Here is a 21,192-nt window from a genome sequence, read left to right as displayed (position 1 = left end):
CAAAGAAGGGCCAGATGTATACAGAATGGTATCATCTGCTTAGAGGTGGATCAGGGAATCACCCGCAGCAAGAGCAACATCGTTGATATATACAGAGAAGAGTCGGCCCGAGAATTGAACCCTGTGGTACCCCTCATAGACTGCCAGAGGTCCGGACAACAGGCCCTCCGATTTGACACAATGAACTCTGTCTGAGAAGTAGCTGGTGAACCAGGTGAGGCAGTCATTTGAGAAACCAAGGCTGTTGAGTCTGCCGGTGATTGACAGTCAAAAGCCTTGGCCAGGTCGATGAAGATGGCTGCACAGTACTGTCTTTTATCGATGGCGGTTATGATATCGTTTAGTACCTTGAGCATGGCTGAGGTGCACCTATGATCAGCTTGAAAACCGGATTCAGATTGTCTAGCCCAGCTGATTTGTAGGGGTCCAGGTTTTGCAGCTCTTTTAGAACATCTGCTATCTGGATTTGGGTGAAGGAGAAGCTGGGGAGGCTTGGGAAAGTAGCTGCGGGGGGTACGAAGCTGTTGGCCGGGGTTGGAGTAGCCAGGAGGAAAGCATGGCCAGCTGTAGAGAAATACTTATTGAAATGTTCTATTATCGTGGATTTATCAGTGTGACAGTGTTTCCTAGCCTCTGTGCAGTGGGCAGATGGGAGGAGGTGCTCTTATTCTCCATGAATGTTAGTGTCCCACAACTTTTTGGAGTTAGAGCTACAGGATGCAAATTTCTTTTTGAAAAAGCTAGCCTTTTCTTTCCTGATTGACTGTGTGTATTGGTTCCTAACTTCCCTGAAAAGTTGCATTATCGCGGGGACTATTCCATGCTAGTGCAGTCCGCCACGTTCTGGGAAGCTGAAGGAATAAATCACTTGTCTCACATAATATTCACTTGTTTCACAAGAGGGGATAAATATATACGCCTGCAAAAAAACTGCACTTGCAAAACTCAGACATCGTGCCTTCATTTTTATTTTACTTTTACACTCAACATCATGTTCCATTGATTGTATTGTTGTGTAGCATGCAACATCACTGAAATTGTACCACAAAACGTAAATGAGGAAATGGGACATTTTAAATATTGTAGTGTCAAAGCATAGATTGTAATTTGAGTGTTATTTGCCAAATGTCAACATTTGTGACTACTTGGATCTTGATACAAATCCATTCATTCACAAGGGGAGTTTCTTATTGAATGTCTTGCTGTTATCATCTGATAAATTCTGACCACATAAACCAGCATTACTAAATTATAACAGCTAGTCATTGATTCTGGCTTAGGTTAGGTTAGGTTAGGATTGATGTTCCACTTTACCCTGAAACTATAGTCATTCTGCTGCAAAATATCAGTCTGGTTCCAGGCTAACATTGAAAGGAAGCATGTAATCTTAGATATGCTCTCCCCACCCATTCCGGTATTCTACCAGTATGAGCAGCTATTTGCGATAACAGAATGTTGACTAGCATAAAGGAGAATATGCTTAACTCACAGTTGCCAAGCAACAAAATAACAGCTTTGTGATTAAAGAAAGATGTTCCTGCTTCGTTTCTGAATATTCTAAATGATTGTTCATACTTGCACCTTAACACATTGATATGACTGTTTTTTCCTGTAGTGATGTTCATTCAATAGTTTCAGACAGTTTTCATCCCAGAAAAATCATGATTCATTCAAAGGGCCTAGTTAAATAAAAAATCAAGTATATGGCCTTTTAAATTAATTAATGTATAATTTGTCGAGGGAATGCTTTTACCATTTAAACATTGTGGAAAGATGTCATTCTGAAAATTGTAACTTTAGGAAATGGATAGCTTTCCTTCAGATATTTAATGCAGAGATCATGTAAAATTACACACTGGAATTATTTTAGATTATGCCACTGGGCTCCAATGGTTACTCGAGGCGCCAGAATATTACATCAGCTGTCTCTTTTACCCATGCTTTTATGACTATGGTCATTTTCTAAATGCACATACTAGATGAACATAAGAATATTGATGCCTTAATATTATCGTTCTCTTTGTAGTTCCGTTGCATCATTGCACATTTTCCAAAATAGTTGCTTTCATCAGATTGAAATATTGTCCAGCACACTAATATCAAATACATGTTTAACTAACCCAAGATAGTTAATCTGTGTCGTTTTCAATGGGAGCAAATGAAGTATACTGGGCAGAAAAGGCAAAGAGGTGGCAGAGCCAAGCACGGGCTAGTGGTATTCTATTGGCGCGTTGTAGCGTGTATTTGCATATTTCCGTTCGGGAACGCCTTCACTGTGAAGTGGGCGTGTACATTAACCCAATTCTGCCTTGTAAACAAACAAATTGACATTTTGGAAAACGGTCAAGTCTACAAAATGTTATGCACTCTGTTCGTAACAGATTATAGTTTTGGGAACAGACAACTGTATTGAGATAGCTTTTCTCATAGAGAAATTGTTTAAAATAATTTCTATTCGATCAAAGAAGCCTCACGTAGAAGATTATCAATAAAAAAATGTGCTGACCAAATTTGAAACTCGTATTAACCTCCATACTTCGTGGTCTTATTTTCGCAGACAGATTTTGGGCGGAGTAAAGCATCTCGCTTCGCTTCCTTTCTGTCAAGATACATTTCTAAACCCACCGCCCTTAAGAAAAAAATATTGCAGTCAGAGTGCAGTACATTGCAGTTAGAATGCAGTATAACTGTAGTGTGCTGCAAATACTGCGTCCAAAATGACCAACTTTTTATTACAGTCATTTTGCCGTGTAACAGCAGTTGTGCAATTATAACGTCTAAATTACCACAGTCGACTGCAGTTCCTGCACTTTTACTGTAGTAATGAAAAACATGTAAGGGCCTCCAGTCCAGCAGGTGTCGATAAACTCCGAAATACGCCGTGCAGACCAACAACATCATAGTGAGTGTGTCATTGCCGATCTTTCGGTTTACTACAGTACACTCAGTTTGTAATGATAATTTCTAGTTGCTAGAAATATAATTTTGAAAATACAGCCTTTAAGAGTGTTTCTGAGCGAGCGACTAACAGTGGTCGCTGTGGAGATACACGCTGTGGTTGAAAAAACGATAGCCGAGTATCAGGCAGATGTTTCCCTTTCATAGGGGGAGATCCGGCGTTTACGGATGCTGCTGAAATTGCAAAGAGCAGGTGAGTCAATTTAGCTGAAGGTAGCTAGCTAATTTAACTAGATTATTCAAACGCTAAACGAATAGTAATCGGGATACATCTCTTGCTAAAATACATAACATACGTCATGCATTTAGGTTTTCAATAGGCCTAGCCGATCTGTTTCGCAAATCCTTTCTCCTTCCCTCCGTCCAGACCCCCAGCTTCTCACTCTGCCCGCCGTGGATAATCGCCCTGCGCTGCTGGTGCATGAGCAGATGTGTCTGGGCCAGAAGGACCCAGAGCCCTTACAGAATACAGGGGAAAAAGAGCTCAGTCAGGACAATGAGCAGTTTCAAGAATTGCAGACTGACATCAAAGAGTTTGTCATAGTCACTTTTCTCATAGAGATGATTGAATATGACCAGGAGGACCCCACTCAGCCTTCACATCTTTACCAAGCCCCAATTGAGGAAAATGTAGAGATGGATACACTACACAGCGACTCGTATGAACAGATTGATACAGGGTCTGATGGAGAGGGCAATGTAGAATCAGAACCAACAACCAGAAACTACTGTTTTGCAGCTCTGGATGTAAGCTGTGAAAGGATGGAGAATGGAGGAGAAAGATCCCATCAGAAGTCAACTGCTCAAGGTCATTCGGGTCCACGTTGTAAGGTGTGTGGGAAGTCTTAACAAAATGGGTTCTTTGATGATGACGCGTGCAAACATACTGGGGATGAAGAACCTCTTTGTGGTGTGTGTGTGGAGAAAGATTTGAGTCCACAGATAGTGTGATCGATCACCTCCAAACTCACAACGGAGCACAGTTTTGCCATGTTTGTTGTAAAAGTTGCAGCAAGAGTACTAAAATGAAGAGGCATATGAGGACTCACACAGGAGAAACCGTATCGGTGTGGCAAAGTTTTTCAATCAGACCTGAAATCTGCAGATGCACAGGGGATAAATCATATCAATGCTCAGTCTGTGACAGATGTTTCATCACTATTCGTTTGTGTTTCTTACATCTGCAAACAGCTAGTTTGTCTTTTCTTAACAAGTTGGGCCTAAATGTTGTTAGCCGCTAATCGCTAGCTAGCTAGCAAATAAATGTACTGAGTCAGAGAGAACGTAATTAGCTATAAAACCTGATAATACCTGTGATGCTGTAGACCTAAATCAGCATGTTGTTTGTGCAACAGTGTCTTCTAAATCGAAGAGGAATACAAGAAGCATGAATATGTAAGCAACATGATGTAGCTAAGAGAACATTCAATGTATCTAAAGATTATAGGGTCTCCTAGGAAACACTTATCAACACTTTGTTTCCTACCCTGTCACAATAAGTCATCCCTGGCCTGTTCTGTAGAAGTTATTGTTTCAGATCTTTCTCCACACACACAAATGTGTTCTTCATTCCTGTATGTGTTTGCACATGGTTCAAAGAAATCAAAGAAACCATTTTCTTCCTTAGTGAACTACTTGATTGCATTTAGAGTGAATTTGGAGTCAGATCTTGCAATTATCCTCCTCTTTTCAGAAGTCAGTATTAACTGGTGAGTGCTACTTTACTCGGGAAATGAATGCTGATATTGCCATTAGTGTGTGAAATGTTGTCTCTAAGTTTCTGTTTCCCATTGAAATGAAAGTCTTTCTCTAATGACTTATTGAAAGGTTAGCGTGAGTGACGACGATGAGGCATTCGAGAGACAAATAACTGTCCTGGAGAAAGAAAACAGAAGGCTGGAGAAGGACCAGTATCAGCACCAGTATTGGAACCGAGCATCCAAAACAGGTAACTTTCTAAAAGTGTTCAGATTTTTCTGGGGTTGTTTTCTGGTATACATCACATCTCTTAAGTCTGATGAATGTTGACTATTATTTTTTACGTTCTACATTTCAGACTGACATTGGAGGAGGGATAATGGTTTCAGAGGCAGCGCTCCACTACATTGATCATTCACACCACCATAAGCTTACCAATGGCCTTCTGACGCTGTTGTTCTCAAACGAGGAGCTGGCAGAGAGCAGCCTCAGTGGAAAGAGGTGTAATGCTCACAAGAATGATAATGTCAAGAAGGGCCTTGACATCAGACGCCTTGAGCCCATTGTTGGTAAGACTTAATTAGTCTATCAAACAGTCTCTTATATTTGGCAAGACTTAATTTTGACAATGGGTTGAATGATTAGTGCTGATTATTGTCTGTCTTTTGTGCTTCTGTTTTTTTCTGTTTGTACCAGGATGTCATGGAGAAATGTGTTGTCGGAAAAAAAGATGTATTCACAATTATCGGCGTAAACTCAATTATGAAGACAAGCTGTCAAAAGGACTTATTTCAAGGAGGAGGAAGAAATAGATATCATTGAACTACTGCCCATCATATATATATGTATGTATGTACAGTGGGGCAAAAAAGTATTTAGTCAGCCACCACTTGTGCAAGTTCTCCCACTTAACAAGATGAGAGAGGCCTGTAATTTTCATCATAGGTACACTTCAACTATGACAGACAAAATGAGAAAAAAAATCCAGAAAATCACATTGTAGGATTTTTTATGAATTTATTTGCAAATTATGGTGGAAAATAAGTATTTGGTCAATAACAAAAATGTATCTCAATACTTTGTTATATACCCTTTGTTGGCAATGACAGAGGTCAAACGTTTTCTGTAAGTTTTCACAAGGTTTTCACACACTGTTGCTGGTGTTTTGGCCCATTCCTCCATGCAGATCTCCTCTAGAGCAGTGATGTTTTGGGGCTGTTGCTGGGCAACACGGACTTTCGGGGCCTCAACTTACTGTTGAGAGTTCAAATAGTAGAATACACAAGGTGTAAGTTTGAAATTTGGTTGTGCATCAGAAGTTTTTCTTTTGTTTTGTCAGTCACTCAATTAGCCGTGTCAGCTAACAATTTTTAGATTAGATAAATCACTAGATTCATTTACCTAACTTGTACCGTCTACTCAGGGCACATGCCCAGGGGCCCAAACCTCCAGGGGGCCCCCATTGATTTTGTTAAGGGTCAGACACTGAGAAATCTGACTGTCAACTGTTCACTTTTGTTGTTAACATAGAACAGGTTTGCCCCCCAATTTGCTTCGTTTAAACACTCCAGGCCACAAGGTGGCAGTCGGTGGTGGAAAAAGTACCCAATTGTCATACTTGAGTAAAAGTAAATATACCTTATTGGAAAATGACTGAAGTGAAAGCTACCCAGTAAAATTGTACTTGAGTAAAAGTCTAAAAGTATTTGGTTTAAAATATACTTCAGTATCAAAAGTACATGTAATTACTCAAATATATTTAAGTATCAAAAGTAAAAGTATAAATCATTTTAAATTCATTATATTAAGCAAACAGACAGCACCATTTTCTTGTTTTAATTTTTTTTTACGGATAGCCAGAGGCACACTCCAACATTCAGACATAATTTACAAACGAAACATGTGTGTTTAGCGAGTCCGCCAGATCAGAGGCAGTAGGGATGACCAGTGATCTTCTCTTGATAAGAGGGTGAATTGGACAATTTTCCTGTCCTGCTAAGCATTCAAAATGTAATGAGTACTTTTGGGTGTTAAGGAAAATGTATGGAGTAAGAAATATAATATTTTCTTAAGGAAAGTAGTGTAGTAAATGTAGTCAAAAATATAAAAAGTACAGATACCCCAAAAAACGACTTAAGTAGTACTTTAAAGTATTTTTACTTAAGTACTTTACACCACAGGTGGCAGTAGCTTGTTTGTCTTGTGCCTGCTGTAGCTAATGTAAGCTAACTAGTAAGCTGTGCTAATGTTGTTTTAAGATAGCTAGAATTTGTAGTGAACCTTCGTTGACACTAACCAGATAGCCACAACTAAATAACTAGCATAGCTAGCAACATTATATTTAAATAACAATGGATTTGTTTTTGTATGAAACAGCTGCCTGTTAGCTGTCAAGAGTCTGTGGAGTAACTGGCTAGCTATGTTGTGCTAGCAAGCAAACTGGCACTGGCAGTGTGGGAGAGTGAATTAAATTATTTCTTCATCATTTTGCTAGTTATGTAGCTTGGGAAAGCATTTAGTGTTGTGTGCATTGTGCTGGACTTACCACCCCATTAGTGTCATATGAAGTGTGTGTGACTGCCTGGCTCAGTTAACTATACTGAATGACTGTGCAAAGTTGCTGGATATTGGCAGGAGCTGGAACACGCTGTCATACACGTTGATCCAGAGTATCCCAAACATGCTCAATGGGTGACATATCTGGTGAGCATGCAGGCCATGGAAGAACTGGGACATTTTCTGTTTCCAAGAATTGTGTAAAGATCCTTGCGACATGGGGCCGTGCATTATCATGCTGGAACATGAGGTGATGTCGGTGGATGAATGGCATGACAATGGGCCTCAGGATCCCGTCACAGTATTTCTGTGCACTCAAATTGCCATCGATAAAATGCAATTGTGTTTTTTTTGTCCATAGCTAATGCCTGCCCATAACCCCACTGCCACCATAGGGCACTCTGTTCACAACGTTGACATCCTCAAACCGCTCACCCACATAAAGCCATACACATGGTCTGCGGTTGTTAGGCCGGCTGGATGTACTGCCAAATTCTATAAAATGACATTGGAGGCGGCTTATGGTAGAGATATTAACATGCAATAGCTCTGGTGGACATTCCTGCAAATAGCGTGCTAATTGCAAACTCTGTAAAACATAGACATCTGTGGCATTGTGTTGTGTGACAACACAGAACATTTTAAAGTGGCCTTTTATTGTCCCCAGCACAAGATGCACCAGTGTAATAAGCATGCTGTTTAATCAGCGTCTTGATATGCCACAGCTGTCAGGTGGATAGATTATTTTGGCAAAGGAGAAATGTTCACTAACAGGGATGTAAATAAATGTGTGCACAGAATTTGAGAGAAATAGGATTTTTAAGCATATGGAACATTTATGGGATCTTTTATTTCAGCTTATGAAACATGGTACAAACACGTTATGTGTTGTGTTTTACATTTTTGTTCAGTGTAGTTAACAAACGAATGAGAAAAATAGTTCTTAAAGCACAAAACTCGTCAGCTAGATGTGAAGACTTGCTCTAGAACATTTTTTGATGATGCAGATTTAATTTTTTCTTTTGGAAAAGTTTTATTGGCACAATTCCTTTAAAAAGCTCATACATTTTTACATCATTTATACACATAAAAACGGCAACAAAGCATAAAACACAGCATTTGAAAGTTACATTTAAATTTGTTAAAAAGTACATGTTTAAAACCAATGAAAACAACCATTAATAAAAGTACTTTCCTTGTAAAAACATCAAATCTGTGAAGCCATTTAAAATGTGTACTAATGATCTAACAAAGGTAAAACATTTTTAAGACATGAAAAACATGTTAAAAAGCCACTTTGTTAAAAAGCTGTCTTCAGTCCCTTGTACAGGAGCGGGGTGAGTCGTTATCAAGCTCACCTCATCCTGCTCTTCTGAATAGATCATCGTCCCGTCCTTCGGGGCCCAGAGGAGAACCCTCCCCTAGGCGCATCGCCCTAGGCGCCGCAGCGCTGTCAGGCCGTGGCCGCCGGGACCTAGGGTGTTGTGGGGACCCTTCGCCTGGGGTCGAGGCCCCCTTCCTTTCGTACCACCCCAGGGCTTCCGTGGCTACCATGGCCACTGCCTGGGGGTGGTCTCTACGTTTTTCGCTACCAGCAGGTTACGGGAGGACCACAGTGCTTCCTTCAGGCACGTGAGGGTGGGCCAGAGCTTGGTGAAGGTCTTCGATGAAATGGGCCTTCGGCCCACCCCATACAGCACGAGCTGAGGTGTTAGGTCCTCCCCTGCTGGCAGACACGAGGTGATCAGGGGGCCTGCTTCCTTCCACAGGTCCCTGGCGGCTCTGCACTCCCAGAGCATGTGCCTCACCGACTCTTCTTGGCCTCAGCCTGGTCGGGGGCACGCGGATGTCCTCGCCATGCCCCGTGAGTGCATAATGGCCCTGACCGGGAGGATCTCGTGGGCGCCCATCCAGGACAGGTCCCGATGCCGATTCAGGAGAGCAGGGTGGGCCACGTTGCGCCAAACCGTTGTGGGCTCACCTATAGCGAGCCCGCGCACTGGACATACTGGTTCCCGATCCTGCACAAGAGAGAGAAGAGAGCGGTGTTTTGTTAAGACCGTGACTGTTTCTTTTTCCAGTTTAAAATGTCTTAAAAACTTCTGGAGCTGGACGTAGGGCGGGGGTAGCAGGAAAGAGACTGGGGCTCGCAGGTCGACTGGGATCAGCCTCAGAGTCCTGAGGTAAGATCCCAGCCAGAACCGTGCGAGGGCCTGAGTCTTGTTGTTGACCAGGGAGGTGGCAAGAGTCAGGTGTAACGCTGTGTAGCGGCTGCCCAGGAACAAGTAGAGGTCAGGCAAGCCTTTCCCCTCTCCCACTTGCCTCCCCACAGGAAGTAAAAAAGCATTCGCTCCAGGTCTAAAATACTCCTTCGAGGGGGGATAAAAACAGAACTGATTAATAAAAGCACAGGTAAAATCACAGCTTTAATGATTAAAACCTTGCCCTCAAGTCAGCTGTCGTAGTCCCCAAAAACCCAGTCTCTGTCTTACAGTCCCCAGGATTCCACTCCAGTTACCGCTCCCTCCTCCCCCCCGGTCAAACTTTACCCCCAGTACCCTTATGTCCGTCAGTTTAACTGTCAGAGGTAGTCTGGTCAAGTCTGGGTCTGCCCACGGTCCGAAGAATTGGGCCTCTGTCTTGTCTCTGTTCAGTCTCGCCCCAGAGGCTCGTCCGTACCAGTCAGTCCTGTCCAGAGTCCTGTCGACGGATAAAAGGTCGGTACATAAAATGTTGACGTCGTCCATGTAAAAGACGCACTTGGCGGTCATCCCCCCACTCCCCGGGATACCCACCCCACTGATCCCTTGGTCCCTTCTCAAGACCTGTGCCAGTGGTTCAATACAGGCCACAAACAGAAGAGGAGATAACGGACAGCCCTGACGGACGCCGCAGTGTACTCCCACTGCTTTTGACAGATGCCCATTTACAAGGATTTTGCTGGTGATGTCCCCGTACAGCAGTCCCACCCAAGCTAAAAACCTGTCCGGGAAACCCATTTTTTGCAGCACCTTAAAGAGGTGCGAGACCCGATCAAAGGCTTTTTCAAAATCTAAATTTAGGACTACAAGCCGCATGTTTCTGTCTCTCGCATAACAGATGGCATCTCGGATCAGTATCAGGCTGTCCGTGATCTTCCTTCCGGGCACGGCACAGGTTTGGTCCGGGTGGATCACCTCCCCTAAAACAGAAGACATTCTGAGTGTTAAAACCTTGGTAAAAAGTTTACAATCAAAGTTTAAAAGGGTAATCGGTCTCCAGTTTTTCAGTTTTTTTTTTTGCCCATTTACAAGGATTTTGCTGGTGATGTCCCCGTACAGCAGTCCCACCCAAGCTAAAAACCTGTCCGGGAAACCCATTTTTTGCAGCACCTTAAAGAGGTGCGAGACCCGATCAAAGGCTTTTTCAAAATCTAAATTTAGGACTACAAGCCGCATGTTTCTGTCTCTCGCATAACAGATGGCATCTCGGATCAGTATCAGGCTGTCCGTGATCTTCCTTCCGGGCACGGCACAGGTTTGGTCCGGGTGGATCACCTCCCCTAAAACAGAAGACATTCTGAGTGTTAAAACCTTGGTAAAAAGTTTACAATCAAAGTTTAAAAGGGTAATCGGTCTCCAGTTTTTCAGGTCCGTCCTGTTGTTTTTCTTGTATAAAAGAGTCACGATCCCCACTCTAAAACTGTCGGGTAGTCTGTCAAGGTGTTCGAAGTCAGTAAAAACAGTCAGAAGTTCGTCGGCTAAAACATCCCAAAAGGTCAGATAAAACTCCAAGGGGAGGCCGTCCTCCCCCGGTGATTTACCCCTCTTAAAACGTTTCAGTCCTTGGTCTATTTCTGTCCTCGTCAGGTCTTTTTTCAGGTCGTCTGTATTGGGTAAGGTCTTGTCGATGTATGTTAAAAGGTCCCCCATTGTTCCCTCGCACACATCTTTTACCCCAAACAGTTCCCCATGATGCAGATTTAATGTTTTAGTTAGCTAGAACAATTCTGATGAAAATTGTAATAATGTATGAAAACATGTTTTTTGGTCTTAATTTAAGGTTAGGTTTAGGCATATGGTTAGCAGTGTGGTTGGGTTTAAAATCAGATTTTAAGAAGAGAAATTGTAGAAATATGCATGTTTTTAGACATAATTATGACCATGGAGCTGTGCTAACTTGTGACAGACGAAAAGTTTCCTCTTATCCTTTGTATTGTCACTTTTATCGCACTCCCCCACATGGAGGTTCGTGCTCTCCTATTGGCTCAAAATCAAGTTCTCAGCCACTGACGAGCATTGCGATTCTACAAGTACAAACGTCAGGTTTGTCGGTACCAGGTCTGTACACAGCAGAGATGTTTGTTCTAGAAAGAGAAGGAACGGCCTCCCAATGTGCTAAGTACCTATCAGCAGTCAGATTTCTTTGTGTGTCTGTACCATTAGTCACTCTCACTCAGGTATAATTATTAACATGCAGGAAATTTGCTTTAAAACAACAAATGATCTCTGCCTCCTAGAAAAAAATGTAGGACTGCAGAAAACGGCAAACATTTCTCTCTGTAGAATTGCAGAACATGTATTAAAAACGTACATTGCTTTCAAGAGGGGGGCCACTAAAAAACATCTCGTTTTTGTGCGACTTAATTCGTAGGAAAATACATTTTTGGGGGGCTAGAGCCAACAGGTGTTGTGCCGAAAATCTCCCCCCTACCAGAGTCAAATACTTTCTATAGAACAAACTTCACGGCAACCAAAATTAATAATTCATGTATGTGTGTTATATTAAACATAGAGGAGGGAGTAAAATGTTGGCAAGCAATAAACATTTCAGAACAACTATGGCTGAATTATTATCCTTACACTTTCAAAAATACTAGGTGGATAAGACATGGAAGAGATGACGAATTTTGGCAAAGAGATTTATTTATAGACTAATACAAAAATCAGTAGCGGATTTAGGTACGGGCGACATGGGCAGCCGCCCAGGGCGGCAACTACGTGCGCTGAAGGGGGGGTTCTCCCAGGGCGCCATACAAGCCTGATCCGCCACATACACTTGAAACAAATAGCCAAACCGAAATGAAAACAACAGCTGGAAAATGAGTCGGAAGCACAGTGGCATTTGGATGCATTTTAATCATGTAGACAATGCTAGATTACAGTGTATAATTTGCCAAAACAAAATATCATATAAAGCCGGTTCTATGCACAACCTACACCGGCATATGCGAACTTGAGTTTGAGTTTATTTTTATTTTTACAGGGACAGTGCACATTAATCAACGTTTCAGTAAAAGTGCCGGTTTTAGCCAGCCGGCTAATTTTCAACGGCAGTCCCTGGGCAGGTTATTAAAAACAATTACAATATAGACAATAGCAACATAGAACAAGCAAGACATAGCAACATAGGACAAGCAAGACGTAGCATACAGACAGAGCAACATAGAACAAAAAGCAGCAAGACAAAATTCATAAAAGCAACAAAGTGTTTCCACACCTCACAAGCTACAGACAACAGACAACATGGAGAGCGGCAACACACAGCTAGGGACCATGTTCACAAATCTGATTGACCTTTAGCCATGTCTTCAAGCATTTTGTGAAAGTGTGATATGTGGTGCAGTTATGTGTGTCTGATGGCAGTGTATTCCAGACATGGGAAGCTCTCACAGAGAATGCAGATTTACTAAAGGTGCTTTTCCTTTGGGGAACTATACAGTCACATCTCATGGCAGACCTTGTGGATCTGCTGCCATATGTCTGGGTTTTCTGTTTAACAAAAATATTGAGTGGAGGGGGAGCCAGGCCATTAAGGATCTTGAATACAAGACATGCATCGGTGTATTGCACAAGATTTTCCCAACTCAAGAGCTCATGCTTTCTAAGGATGTGACAATGATGATGGCTATTGGGCTTCCTATCAAGCACTTTGAGAGCCTGTTTGTAGACAGACTGAATAGGTTTTAATGTTGTACAGCAAGCTTGGGCCCAACTAGTCAAGCAGTATGTTAAGTGGGGGAGTATCATAGATTTGAAGTACAGTTTTGCTACCTCTGTAGTCAAACAATTTCGTATAAATCGGAAATTAGCTAGGTTGAATTTGGTTATTTGAATTACCTTTTTCACATGCTTTTTAAAAGAGAGGTTGGAATCAAGTATGATGCCAAGGTACTTAAAATTGGATACCACCTGGAGCTTCTCCCCTGACACAGACATCTGGCTCAGTAGCATCTGTTGCGCTCTTTGTGAACAACATGCAAAAGTTTTTTTCACATTGAGATGCAAACACGAGTCACTGAGCCACTTTGTAACCTGGACCATTACAGTAGTGGGTTCTTGTGCAGCTTGTTGTTTGCTCTTTGCATGCACATATATCACTGTATCATCTGCATACATTTGAACTTCAGACCCAATACAGACAGAAGGCAGATCATTAATGTACAGGCTGAACAGGAGGGGCCCCAGTATTGACCCTTGGGGCACGCCCACATCATAGCTACGAGTAGGCGACAGCTCATTGCTCACTCTGACACACTGAGTTCTGCCTTCAAGGTATGATTTCATCCATCTCAAGGCATCAGGGGAAAAGTTGAACTTGGACAATTTTGTGATGAGAATCTCATGGTTAACAGTATCAAAAGCCTTCCTTAGGTCCAGAAACACAGCCCCAACAGCACCCCCTTTGTCCATCTTGGACTTCACATTTTCCAGAAGAAAGCAGTTGGCCGTTTCTGTGGAGTGTTTCGCTCTGAAGCCAAACTGCATGGAGTGTAATGTGAAGGGGCTGTTGTTGAGGTGGGCAATCAGTTGTTCTGCTACACACTTTTCAACAACCTTTGACACCACAGGTAGTATACTAATGAGCCTGTAGTTACTCACGTTAGCAGGGTCGCCTGATTTAAAGATGGCCGTTATTATGGCCAACTTCCATACCCTTGGAAACACACCGAGACCAATAGATGTGTTGGTGACCTTAGTAATGGGGCCAATGAGTGACTCTTTGTAGTTTTTAAGAAAGGTAGAGTCCATCCCAAACACATCTTTGGCTTTAGAGTTCTTTAGTGAGCTAATCACCTTGTTCACCTTTGACTCAGAAACCTCCCTTATGATGAAGACAGGTTGAGTGTCATTCACTAGCACTGAGCCCAAGAAACCAGTGGAGGGGTTCTGTGTCAGTACCCTGACAGAGTCAATAAAGTAGGAATTGAAGGCTATTGCTATTTCGACTGCATCCTGTGTTAGATTGTTATTCACCATAATTTCTAGTCTTTTTGCAGTGTTACTATGGTCTTTCCCTATTAACTTTTTTAGATTCTCCCATATCAATTTAGAATTTCCCTTTGCTTCACCAACTGTGCACCCAACTGTGAAGCTAGCTGTAGCGGAGCTTCGAGAAACTAGCGGGCCTGCTAGTGATAGTGGTGGAGCCAGCACCTCCAAATGTGGAGATGTATCCACTCTGTCAAGTAGGTCTGCTAGTGATAGTGGTGGAGCCAGCACCTCCACACGTAAAGATGTATCCACTCAGTCAAGTAGGCCTGTTAGTGATAGTGGTGGAGCCAGCACCTCCACACGTGGAGATGTATCCACTCAGTCAAGTAGGCCTGCTAGTGATAGTGGTGGAGCCAGCACCTCCACACGTGGAGATGTATCCACTCAGTCAAGTAGGTCTGCTAGTGATAGTGGTGGAGCCAGCACCTCCACATGTGGAGATATATCCACTCAGTCAAGTAGGCCTACTCCGTGACCCACAACAACGCAGTCTTCTATGGACCAGTTTATGCCAAAGTCTATGTCTGTAGCAAAACAAGGCCAAATTGATATTGCATCTGCTAAAATGATTGCCACTGATTTCCAGCCATTTTCGATCATGTAGGTTTTAGAAATTATAGCAATAGTCTAAATCCAATGTACACAATTCCAAACCGGAAAACCCTTTCAAAATCACTTATTCCACAACTGTACGAGAGCACACAGGCTTCAGTGCGGGAAAGAGTCCAGAAAGCTACTGCAGTTTGCCTTAATACTGACTGCTGGACATCAAGGGTAACCACTTCTTACATGTTGGTAACATGTCACTTCATTGAAGATTTTTCGATGTCTAGGTGTCTTCTGGACTGCTTTGAGTTCAGCGACAGACACACCTCAGAGAACTTGGCAGAGGAACTGTTGAGAGTGGCCAGAGAATGGTAAGTAGATGGAAAAGTGGTCTGTTGTTTTAGCGACAATGCAGCTAACATAACCAAAGCCATGAACATTTTTAAATGGACCCATCATCCATGTATTGCCCACACAATCAACCTGATTGTAAGAGATGTTCTGAAGGTGATGAAGCCCACTGTGGACAAAGTGAAAGCAGCTGTGGAATACTTCCACAGGAGCACAGTAGGTGCTGAAAAACTAAAGTCCTGAGCTGAGGCCTGAACAAGACTGCACTACAAGGTGGAATTCAACATTTTATATGTTGAAGCGGTTTCTTGAGTCAAACGATGCCATCATCTCTATCCTGTCAATACACCTGTTGATGCTCTGACCCAAGAGGAATGGGAGGTGGTGGAGGAGATGTGCAGAGTCCTGGAACCCTTTGAGCAGGTCACTGTGGAGATCAGTGGAGAGAGGTACAGTAAGCAGTTATTACTACATTATTTAATCCAGTATTATAATCCCGTGTAAGAGTCTGCAGCGAATCACAGCTAGCCGCCAGAGAGAAGCAAATGTGACAGGACTTGTGACAGAGTTGATGGACACCCTATGTTCATCAATGAACAGAAAGTTCCACAGAATGGAATATAATCAGGTGCTATCAGAAACCGCTGCACTTGACCCCAGGTTTAAGAAGTTAGCCTTCAGTGATGCCAGAGCGATTGATGAGGCTCTTCAAAGAATAACCTCAGCAGCAGGGAGGGACAGCCCCAACAGTCAGCTGGCTCAGGCACCAGGGCAACAGGAAGAAGAGGGATCTGATGGAGCAGAAGCACCAGCAGTAGTGTCAGAAACATCTACTGTTTGACGAGAGAGCAACTGGGGATGCAGCACGAAGGAATCCCTCAGCAGATGCCATAATGGAGGTCTGATCCTATGAGAAGGAGCCCCTCCAAAGATCTGCAGATCCTGTGAACTGGTGGAAGAACAAGGCCTCTGTACCCACGGCTTCCTAAAGTCATGACAAGGAGACTGCATAGTGGCCACATCCGTTCCCTCTGAGAGGATCTTCTCGAAACGGGACAAATAATTATTGAGAGAAGAAACCTCATCAGCCCCTCGAAAGTGAGGCAGCTTGCAGTTCTGAATGCAAATCTCTCATAAAAGCAAAATAGGGTCAGTATTGCTGTGTGTGCTGCTTGTTATAACACGGCAATAAAGAAGAGAGACAAAAGAGGGACCAGTTTAATGGTTTAAGTGGGATGCTGCAGTATTGCAGATTGTTATTTATTTTTCTTTGACATGGTGCTACAATTAAGTTATATTATACTTTAAATGCACATGTGTAATAGCATCCTTCTTTTTTACATTTATTTCAATTTGTGGGATGCTTCAGATTTGCAAATTGTTATTTATTTTTCTTTGATATGGTGCAATATTCTATTTTGTTGGTCAGATTGTAATCCCTTTTGAATTGTTAGATTTATATGCACTTTGTCTATATACATTAAAAAGTTATACTTTAAATGCAAATGTTTAATTGTATTATTTTTCATAACAAACCAATGCATTTTTAAATACATTGTGGTTAAGTTAGAGTATGATTTCACTTAATAATTGAATTAGAATTGTTTTAACACCAATCATAGTCAAACTATCGCAAACTGTTTGACTTGAAAAAATACAAAACATGTATTTTTTTAAAGACCCGTTTGATGAGCTGTGCAGAAAAAACAGGTTCACTGAAAAAAGCAGGAATACCCATTACTACTTGGGACCCAGACATTTTGGAAATGACACCACGTGGAATAAATATAACGTCAATAGCTTTCTTTCACAATGTAAGGAAGCCCCGCAGTAAAGCAGGGCATCAAAAATTAGTTGATACTCATAATGTTCCTCTCCACGGAAATCTTTAGTAAAAGGCGAAAGATTTATGCGATCTGAAGAGAAACCAGAGTGTACTAGCTTTAGAAAAAGTTAAACTGGACAGGGATTCACGGACATGACATTCCCTATAGCGATAATATTAATATCGGCACACCGAACCAAATATCGTGCCCTGTTCAACGTGTCCAGTCATAACCATGCATTGCAGAGTATAAGGATAGTATAAATATATTCCTGTTTTAACATATGATAGTAAAGAAATAACATTGTTTTACGTGTGGTGCATGATGGGTAACTTCATACGCACGCGCAGAATAATTTGCACTAGCAAAACCTGTCGGTAGGTGGCACTCTTGTGCTGATTTCGCCTTACATTACATTAGAGCGTGTCAGAGGTTCTGGAATCAACCATGAATAATAATTTAAAAACAGCTTCAGTTCGAAAGAGAAAAATGGCAATGTACAAAATTACAGAAATAAATGTCAGGAAGTGGGAAAAACTGAGTTTAAATGTATTTGGCTAAGGTGTCTGTAAACTTCCGAATTCAACTGTATGAGGATATCTGTCACTCCCCGGAGGCTTGATAACAAAAGGACCAGAGGGTTCAGAAAGGCAACAGACCCCCTGTCAGCCTTCAGGTATGTGTGGGAACTTTTCCTAGCAAACTGTAGTGGAAAGGTTCATCCCTAGCGACTGCGGCACAGTGGATGAGCAGGATGTGCCGTTCCGGGGCAGAAGCAGGTTCACACAGTACATGCCCAGCAAGCCTGCCAAATATGACATAAAGATCTTCTGGCTATGTGATGCAAGAGTCCCCTATGCCATTGATGGCATAGTCTACACAGGCAGACAGCCATGAGAGGAGGTTCAGAAGAACCTTGGAGAGAGTGTTGTCTGAAAGTGGTGCAGTGAAATTAGATGAAAATATCATTTTAAAATACACGCTAGAAAACATTTTTAAAAGTCAGAGAGGTATTGCAATAATACTTAGAGAGCATACTTCACCTGTTCATCAATATTGTAAGACATTGTATTATTACAAAAAATGCTAGAATAAAAATTCCAAATGTATAATTGTGTAATTAAAGTAAATTGACCAATTGTTTGTTTTGAATCACAGGTTGCAACATCACAATGGACAACTTCTTTACTAGTGTCTTTTTGACAGAGTACCTCTTTGAAAATAACTTGACAATTGTGGGGACTCTTCGCCAAAAAAAGCTGGACATACCACCAATTATGATGCCATCCAAGTTCAGAAAGGTGCATAGCTCTGAGTTTGGTTTTAATGCCAATTTGGCCATGGTGAGTTATGTGCCGAAGCAGCGAAAGGCTGTTGTCCTCCTGAGCACCCTGCATGACGGCAAAGTGGCGGATGAGGCCAGTGCGAAGAAGAAGCCAGAGATGATCCAATACTATTACTGCACAAAAGGAGTAGTGGACATTATGGATCAGATGGTGCGTAATTACACATGCAAACGCCAGACAAGGAGGTAGCCAATGGTGCTGCGGTACAAGCTGCTGGATGTTGCCAACCCCAACTTCATGGGGGGTGTGAACAGCATCCAACGGATGTTCATCAAGGAGCTGCTTAAAGAGCTTGTGATCCCACACATGCAGAGGCACATGGAAGCCTGTTGCAACCTACCAAAGGTCATCACTGAGGCAATGGAAACATGTGGAGTGATGAACAAGAGCCATGCCCTCACCATTCAGAGCAGCCAGGGCCAGAAGAGGTGCCAGTTCTTCCCAAGCGTTCACAATTGTTGTCGTTTATATTGATGAACTTTGTATTTTTAAATAAATGTTTTGAAATATTACAAAACATGTTTAGAGTGGATTTATTTTGTTTTTCACACAAAAAGGTTGAATGTGAAACTTTGACTGTAAGAAAAATATGCAAATATTTTCAAAAGCCCTTATGAATTTTCATGTCATCATTGAAATGTGTATCAAACTTTTGAAGAGCTACTAAAAACATTTTTTTAATTTATTTTTTATTTCACCTTTATTTAACCAGGTAGGTTAGTTGAGAACAAGTTCTCATTTGCAACTGCGACCTGGCCAAGATAAAGCATAGCAGTGTGAACAGACAACACAGAGTTACACATGGAGTAAACAATAAACAAGTCAATAATACAGTAGAAAAAAAGGAGAGTCTATATACATTGTGTGCAAAAGGCATGAGGAGGTAGGCAAATAATTACAATTTTGCAGATTAACACTGGAGTGATAAATGATCAGATGGTCATGTACAGGTAGAGATATTGGTGTGCAAAATAGCAGAAAATAAAATAAATAAAAACAGTATGGGGATGAGGTAGGTAAAAATGGGTGGGCTATTTACCGATAGACTATGAACAGCGGCAGCGATCGGTTAGCTGCTCAGATAGCAGATGTTTGAAGTTGGTGAGGGAGATAAAAGTCTCCAACTTCAGCGATTTTTGCAATTCGTTCCAGTCACAGGCAGCAGAGAACTGGAAAGAAAGGCGGCCAAATGAGGTGTTGGCTTTAGGGATGATCAGTGAGATACACCTGCTGGAGCGCGTGTTACGGGTGGGTGTTGCCATCGTGACCAGTGAACTGAGATTAGGCGGAGCTTTACCTAGCATGGACTTGTAGATTACCTGGAGCCAGTGGGTCTGGCGACGAATATGTAGCGAGGGCCAGCCGACTAGAGCATACAGGTCGCAGTGGTGGGTGGTATAAGGTGCTTTAGTGACAAAACGGATGGCACTGTGATTAACTGCATCCAGTTTGCTGAGTAGAGTGTTGGAAGCAATTTGGTAGATGACATCGCCGAAGTCGAGGATCGGTAGGATAGTCAGTTTTACTAGGGTAAGTTTGGCGGCGTGAGTGAAGGAGGCTTTGTTGCGGAATAGAAAGCCGACTCTTGATTTGATTTTCGATTGGAGATGTTTGATATGAGTCTGGAAGGAGAGTTTACAGTCTAGCCAGACACCTAGGTACTTATAGATGTCCACATATTCAAGGTCGGAACCATCCAGGGTGGTGATGCTGGTCAGGCATGCGGGTGCAGGCAGCGAACGGTTGAAAAGCATGCATTTGGTTTTACTAGCGTTTAAGAGCAGTTGGAGGCCACGGAAGGAGTGTTGTATGGCATTGAAGCTTGTTTGGAGGTTAGATAGCACAGTGTCCAAGGACGGGCCGGAAGTATATAGAATGGTGTCGTCTGCGTAGAGGTGGATCAGGGAATCGCCCGCAGCAAGAGCAACATCATTGATATATACAGAGAAAAGATTTAAAACAATAAAATTATTACTGAAAGATCCAAATCATCACTAAATATATTTATGTTCCTCAAAATTGATAATATTTTAGACACATATAAAGAAAACACAGATGTTACCATTAATCGTGTCATTTTGACCTTGCATATGCATTCTTGGGGCGTCATGTTTACTATGCCCCATGGCAAAAAAATTGTAGAATTGCAGGAAATTAACTTTAAAACGTACATTTTTCTTGCCATGAAGAGGGGGGGCCACTAAAAAAAATGTGTTTAGGGCCACCAAATACGCAAGAGCCAGCCCCGAATCTCAACTGGTTTTGCCTTGGAACCCAAATCGGGCCAGGTTGTCTCAGTCGAGAGTTAAGAACAACTGAAATAGATATAGGTGACAATCATCCAGACATTTGAAAACAACAACCTGAAATACATAAATACACACACACAAAAAAAACTTCTCCGTTTTCATTCACAATGAAAGGAAGCCCCGCCGTAAAGCAGGGCATCAAAAAATTAGTTGATACTCATAATGTTCCTCTCCACGGAAATCTTTAGTAAAAGGCGAAAGATTTATGCGATCTGAAGAGAAACCAGAGTGTACTACATTTAAAAAAGTAAATTTGGGAAGGCTTTCAAGAACATGACATTCCCTATAGCGGTAAAACTAATCTCGGGACCCAGAACCAAATTTCGTGCCCTGTTCAATGTGTCCAGCC

The 21,192-nt window shown here is 42.1% G+C and overlaps 1 long non-coding RNA gene and 2 other non-coding genes across 3 annotated transcripts; 1 reads left to right on the top strand and 2 right to left on the bottom strand.

Annotated features, from left to right (window-relative positions):
• The first annotated feature begins 3,269 nt into the window (after positions 1-3,269).
• LOC112223961 lies at positions 3,270-5,557 on the top strand. Its single transcript, XR_002949394.2, has 4 exons — positions 3,270-3,789; positions 4,786-4,906; positions 5,015-5,225; positions 5,353-5,557. It is a non-coding gene; the product is annotated as an uncharacterized LOC112223961 (long non-coding RNA).
• An 11,627-nt stretch (positions 5,558-17,184) lies between these two features.
• On the bottom strand, positions 17,185-17,298 carry LOC112224818. Its single transcript, XR_002949499.1, has one exon. It is a non-coding gene; the product is annotated as a U5 spliceosomal RNA (small nuclear RNA).
• A 3,661-nt stretch (positions 17,299-20,959) lies between these two features.
• LOC112224817 lies at positions 20,960-21,075 on the bottom strand. The gene has a single exon (XR_002949498.1). It is a non-coding gene; the product is annotated as a U5 spliceosomal RNA (small nuclear RNA).
• Between the last annotated feature and the right edge of the window lie 117 nt (positions 21,076-21,192).

Source organism: Oncorhynchus tshawytscha, linkage group LG25 (genome assembly GCF_018296145.1).
Source record: "Oncorhynchus tshawytscha isolate Ot180627B linkage group LG25, Otsh_v2.0, whole genome shotgun sequence".
Lineage (NCBI taxonomy): Eukaryota > Metazoa > Chordata > Actinopteri > Salmoniformes > Salmonidae > Oncorhynchus > Oncorhynchus tshawytscha.
This window is presented reverse-complemented; position numbering and strand designations above follow the sequence as displayed.